The following is a 6,394-nucleotide window of genomic DNA, read 5'->3' as shown; positions in this document are numbered from 1 at the left end:
TGTTTTCTTCACTCAAATGAGATGGCTTTTCCAAGCAACCAGATGGCAGCCTTGTGTTTCAAGAGATCCAAGTCTCTGGGCAGAGTGAGCTCAGTGCAGGAAGAGCAAGTGGCAGTGATTCCAGCTTCCCCTCCTGCCTCTCAGCATGACTGAAGAGCCTGCTGAGAACAAGTCGCTTGGATCCTCTGGCAGTGATCTACTGTGCACACATGATGGTCACTACAGCCCACCCATCATCATCAGCCTCACCATCAATATCACACTCCCTCCCCATCCCACTTTGCCCACTCTCATGAGTCCCTGGGAGTGATCCCATGTGATCATATAGATCCACAAGAGACTGATCCATGGAGCATGCTAAATAACCACAATGTCCTAAAATCTTATAACCAGAAACTTCAGAAAAGTCGAAAAGTCACTGAAAATGACACCACTGTATTATGTAAGAATACTTGCTTTCTGTGGGGCAAGAGAGGTACTGAGTGTTTTGAAAACATCTCACTATTCTTCAAAAGAAGAATATACTTCTTCTAACTTTAAAAATGATCAAATGAAGTCTTTCCTGTGCTATTAATTATACCATCTCACTTCCAACATGAGGCATACCTACAAGAGACCCATGCCTTGATCATCTTTTCCATGGGCTTTTGGATAGACCTTAGAATTTCAGAAAATATTTAAATTATTAGATATGGATCTAGTACAGAGTAACTTATTCCCAAATATAATACCTGTGTAAACTATATTTTAAAAACTAAAAGAATGAGGTCAAAAGCACCTGTGAACAAGAATTTCTGCAAAGAAGCTAAGTCTGCAGAAGCTGATTAAAACTGTGAAGAGTGTGGGATGTCTATTTATCTTAGGCAATCTTTAGCCCCTTTAGATCCATTCTTTGTCTACCTCTATGTCAGGTCTAACAAAAGCTTAATTCTCCACCAATGGAAGGGATGAAAACTTTAGCAGATAGTACCAGAGTCCAGTAGCTGAGATTCCACCATTTTACTGTAACCTATCTCTGTAATGTTTCTAACATTGTGTTTGAAAATATTTGCAGAGCATTGTAGTTAAAGGAATTACAGATCACACCTATTGGCAGATGTTAGACACTGGCCTGTGCCATGTTCCATGCTGGGGACACACAGTGTTCCTTCTGATCTCATTGGTAATAGGTTGAAATTTTATAAATTATAGTCAGAAGAAATGATCAGCATTTTCTTTCCTTTTTTTAGTCTGACTATAGGACAAGGCCAGTACAGGCACCCTCTCCTCCACTGCCCAGGGTTCTAGCTGGGGTCATCCCTGTGGACTCCTGGGAACCCTTCCATAGCCAAGCCTCTTGGCAACCCCAAAATGGCTCCCTCAATAAAGATATCTCCTTTCCTGCTTCCATATCCATCCTTCCTCCATCTCAACCATTCCACTCCCTCAAGCTCCCCCCACCTCCTTCCTCCCCTCTCTCCCTCCCCTTTCCCCCTACCCTCCACCCTTGTGCTCCCAGCTTTTGTCTGGTGATCTTGTCTGCTTCCAATTTCCAGGAGGATCTATGTATGTTTTTCTTTGGGTTTACCTTTTTAATTAGCTTCTCTAGGATCACAAACTATAAGCTTAATGTTCTTTGTTTATGGCTAGAATCCACTAATGAGTGAGTATGTACCATATTCATAGTTTTGGGTCTGGGTAATCTCACTCATGATAGTGTTTTCTACTTCCATCCATTTGCATGCAAAAGTCAAGTTGTCATTTTTTTTTTTACCACTGAGTAGTACTCTAATGTGTAGATTGCCACACTTTCTTTATCCAGTTTTCCTTTGAGGGGCATCTAGGTTGTTTCCAGGTTCTGGCTATTACAAATAATGCTGCTATGAACATAGTTAAACAAATGCTTTTGTAGTATGATTGGGCATCTCTTGGGTATATTCCCAAGAGTGGTATTGCTGGATCCTGAGGTAGGTTGACTATCAATTTTCTGAGAAACCATCACACTGATTTCCAAAGTGGTTGCACAAGTTGCATTCCCACCAGCAATGGATGAGTGTTCCCCTTACTCCACATCCTCTCCAGCATGAGCTATCATTGATTTTTTGATTTTAGCCATTCTGAGAGATGTAAGATGGTATCTCAAAGTTGTTTTGATTTTCATTTCCCTGATAGCTAAGGAAGTTGGACATGTCCTTAAGTATTTCTTGGCCATTTGAAATTCTTCTGTTGAAAATTCTGTGTTCGGTTCTAATGTCTAGTTTCTTGAGTTCTTTAGATATTTTGGAGATCAGACCTTTTTCTGATGTAGGGTTGGTGAAAATCTTCTCCCATTCAGTAGATTGCCTTTTTGTCTTAATGACAGTATCCTTTGCTTTACAGAAGTTTCTCAGTTTCAGGAGGTCCCATTTATTCATTATTGCTCTTATTGTCTGTGTTGCTGGGATTATATATAGGAATTGGTATCCTGTGCCCATGCATTGCAGGCTACCTCCCACTTTCTCTTCTATCAGGTTCAGTGTGGTTGGCTTTATATTGAGGTCTTTAATCCATTTGCACTTGAGTTTTGTGCATGGTGATAGATATGGATCTATTTTCATTCTTCTACAGGTTGACATCCAGTTGTGAACCATTTGCTGAAGATGCTTTCTTTCTTCCATTGTATAATTTTAGCTTCTTTGTCAAAAATCAGGTGTTCATAGGTTTGTGGATTAATATCTGGGTCTTCAATTCAATTCCATTGGTCAACGTCTCTGTTTTTATGCCAATACCCAGCTGTTTTCATTATTGTAGCTCTGTAATAGAGTTTGATGTCAGGGATGGTAATGCCTCCAGAAGGTCCTCTATTGTATAGGATTGTTTAGGCTATCCTGGGTTTTTTGTTTTTCCATATAAAGTTGATTATTGTGCTCTCAAGGTCTGTGAAGAATTTTGTTGGGATTTTGATGGGGATTGCATCGAATCTATAGATTGCCTTTGGTAGAATTGGCATTTTTACTATGTTAATCCTACCAATCCAAGATCATGGGAGATCCTTCCATTTTCTGGTATCCTCTTCAATTTTTCTTCAAGGCTTAAAGTTCTTGTCAAATAGATCTTTCACTTTCTTGGCTAGTGTTACCCCAAGATACTTTTTGCTATTTGTGGCTATTGTGAAAGGTGAAGTTTCTCTGATTTTCCTCTCAGCTTCATTATCCTTTGTGTATAAAAGGGCTACTGATTTTTTTGAGTTGATCTTCTATCCTGCCACATCACTGAAGTTATTTATCAGCTGTAGGAGTTCTCTGGTAGAGTTTTTTGGGTCACTTGTGTACACTATCACATCATCTGCAAATAATGAAAGTTTGACTTCTTCCTTTCTAATTAGAATCCTCTTGATCTCTATATGTTGTCTTATTGCTATTGCTAGAACTTCAAGCACTATGTTAAAGAGATATGGAAAGAGTGGACAGCATTTTCTTGTTCCTGATTTTAGTGGAATCTCTTTGAGTTTCTCTCCATTTAATTTGATGTTAGCTGTCAACTTGCTGTATATTGCTTTTATTATGTTTAGATATGATCCATGAATCCCTAATCTCTCCAAGACCTTTGTCATAAAGGTGTGTTGAATTTTGTCAAATGCTTTTTTGGCCTCTAATGAAATGATCATAAGTTTTTTCTTTTAGTTTATTTATATGATGGATTACATTGCTAGATTTTCATATGTTGAACCAGCCCTGAATCTCTGGGATGAAGCCTACTTGATCATAATGGATAATTTTTCTAATGTGTTCGTGGATTCAGTTTGCCAATATTTTATTGAGAATTTTTGCGTTGATGTTCATGAGTGAGATTGTGTAGGGTTAAGACAGTCCCTTTAGGGGATGGGGTTTGCCTCGGGCGAATGCCTACAGATAAATGGGCGCGCGGGAGGCGGCTCCGGTCTTCTTTTCTTCCTACCTCCTGTGCCATGCGGGAACTTCGGTTCTGTAAGTTTATCATTAAAGTGTGAATATTCTTTAGTATCTGCATTGCATTTATTTACGCCGATACATTTGGCGCCCTCCCCGTGGGGCTTTGCCGAGACCCGGCCCAAATCGGAGTCTCTTGAGGCCCCCCCACCCCGGGCCGCGGCGGCGGTCTCTCTGGGTGCGCGGAAGCAGCTGAGATTCTGAGTGACTCGATTTTCCCTGCTGCTTGCTAGAGAATCAAGCGGGACGGGAGAGCTAGCACTCCCCGGGTTTGAAATCAGCAACACCTCTGTAACAGCGTGATCACTCTCTGTTCCCCTCCCACCTCCGCCGGCACTCGGGTCACGTGACAGTGGCCCTGCGAGCCCCGGTACAAAAATGCCGGCATCCCTTTGATTTGTTCACTTTGCTGGCTTTTCTCTATTCCCTTTTTGGCCCAATTGCTACTTGTCAGTCTGGTGTCTGTTTCAATTTTGTTTTTGAGTCATTTATTTCAGATTTAGGCCACGTGGACTCAACTGGACTCTTTCACCACCACTGGCAGGAACCAGTCATTACAGGTAAAAGAATTTTTTCTTTTATAAATAATGTCTGACAACGTGACAATTTCAAATTTCAGCAGCTTTTTTGAGTGCACCATTTGGGAGATCTTACAAGAGGTATCTATCACCCTACATCTATGGATATTTCTAGGATTCTTAATTTTCCTTAGCACTATTTGGTTTGATAATAGGAAAATGATCAAATCTCTTAAGGCAGAGGTTGACCATTTAAAAACTATTGAGAATGACAACAATCTTCTCAAGAATCAGTTTAAAGTTCTCCAGGAAGAAAACAGATCTTTGTTTAACATGACTCAGTTAACTGAGTAAAATCTAGAAAAGGTACAGGCTGATGTTAAGGAGAAATTCATTACTATAGAAGAAGGAACAGCTGAATTAGATCGTAAGTTCCAGCAGTCCCTTTCTGTAGGAACTAAAACATTAACTGAGAGAATCAAAACTGCTGAATGTGACAATCGAATTTTGTCTAAAGCTTATGACAGATTGGCGGAAAGATTATCAATACAAGAAGGCACGGTTTATGCCATAAAAATTATGTCCAAAGATGACAAGTTATCTCTAATGGACAAATTTCATACTTTAGAATCCTCAATGAAGGCTTTGGAACATAATTCTGGGCAGGAGATTCAGACATTACAAAAAGCAATGATGAATAGAATTAAAAAGATTGAGGAATTTCTAAATTCTAATAAAGAAGAGCAAAGTGTAGAAAGGCAAATTTTAACTACATCTGTGGATAAATCCCTTAGGGACAATTTCCACAAAGCTCTACCTATAGCTCTACATGCCTTTCCAGTAATAACAACTGAGAAGGTGATTGGTTCCAGAAACCCTAGGGTCATCAAGGAAGATACATGGGAGCCTGTCCGTATAAATAATCTCAAAGAAATTAAACAGGCCGTCATGACTTTTGGGATGCACGCCTCTTTTGTTAAAGAAATACTAAAATCTTGGGCCACAACAAGCAGAGCAACCCCCTCGGACTGGCTCCAGCTGAGCTCCGTGGTCCTTGAGAGTGGACCGCAATTAAAATGAAAATGCTTATTCAGGCAAGAGGCTAGACTTTTAGAGCAGCAGGAAAAGGCGAAGGGAATTGACATTTCCCTAGATAAAATTCTAGGTGAAGGGCTCTTTTCCAATCCTCAGGAACAAGCTAATTTGGATGAAAACATACTCTCCATGTGTACTACAGCAGCCTTAAGGGCTTGGGACAGAGTACAAGACCCAGGACAGAGAATGGAATCATTTGTCACAGTTAAACAGGGTCAGAGAGAACCCTTTAGTGACTTTTTACAAAGGTTAACTAAGGCTGTACAAATAGGGATATCTGACCCAGAAGCAAGACGTATAATAATTGAGTCTTTGGCTTACAAAAATACAAATGTGGAATGCAAAAAGATCTTGGGGCCTTTAAAGTTCAGATCAACGTCCTTGGAAGAATGGGTCTTACATACACTAAATCTTGACACATTTGACTATGGCACTGAAGCATGGGTAGAAGAAACAATTTCCAATGGTAAAAGGAGACACCAGAATACCAAATATTTTAATTGTGGCAAAATGGGTCATATGAAAAGGAATTGTAAACAACGTATTTTCAGAAATAATAATAATGCATCTTCTAAAAATAACAGAAATAGAAGGACTCAGCCTTCAGGTTTATGTAGAAGATGTGGAAAAGGCAGGCATTGGACAAATGAATGCAGGTCTACAAGGGATAGACAAGGCAATCTGAAACAGACGGGAAACATGAGAGGGGGGGCCTCACAGGCCCCTATGACAAACATGGTTCAGTCATTTCCAGTTTCTACATAGAACATGCCTCGTCAGGACAATTAGAAAGCCACATGCCTACTGTTACAAACACTAATGATCAGAAAGATGAGTTACGTGTATTTTGGCAAA

Source organism: Microtus oregoni, unplaced genomic scaffold (genome assembly GCF_018167655.1).
Source record: "Microtus oregoni isolate MIOR12 unplaced genomic scaffold, Mior012 000007F_ref0000211, whole genome shotgun sequence".
In the NCBI taxonomy this organism is placed as follows: domain Eukaryota; kingdom Metazoa; phylum Chordata; class Mammalia; order Rodentia; family Cricetidae; genus Microtus; species Microtus oregoni.
The sequence above is the reverse complement of the archived record's forward strand: the minus strand, read 5'-3'. Positions refer to the sequence as shown.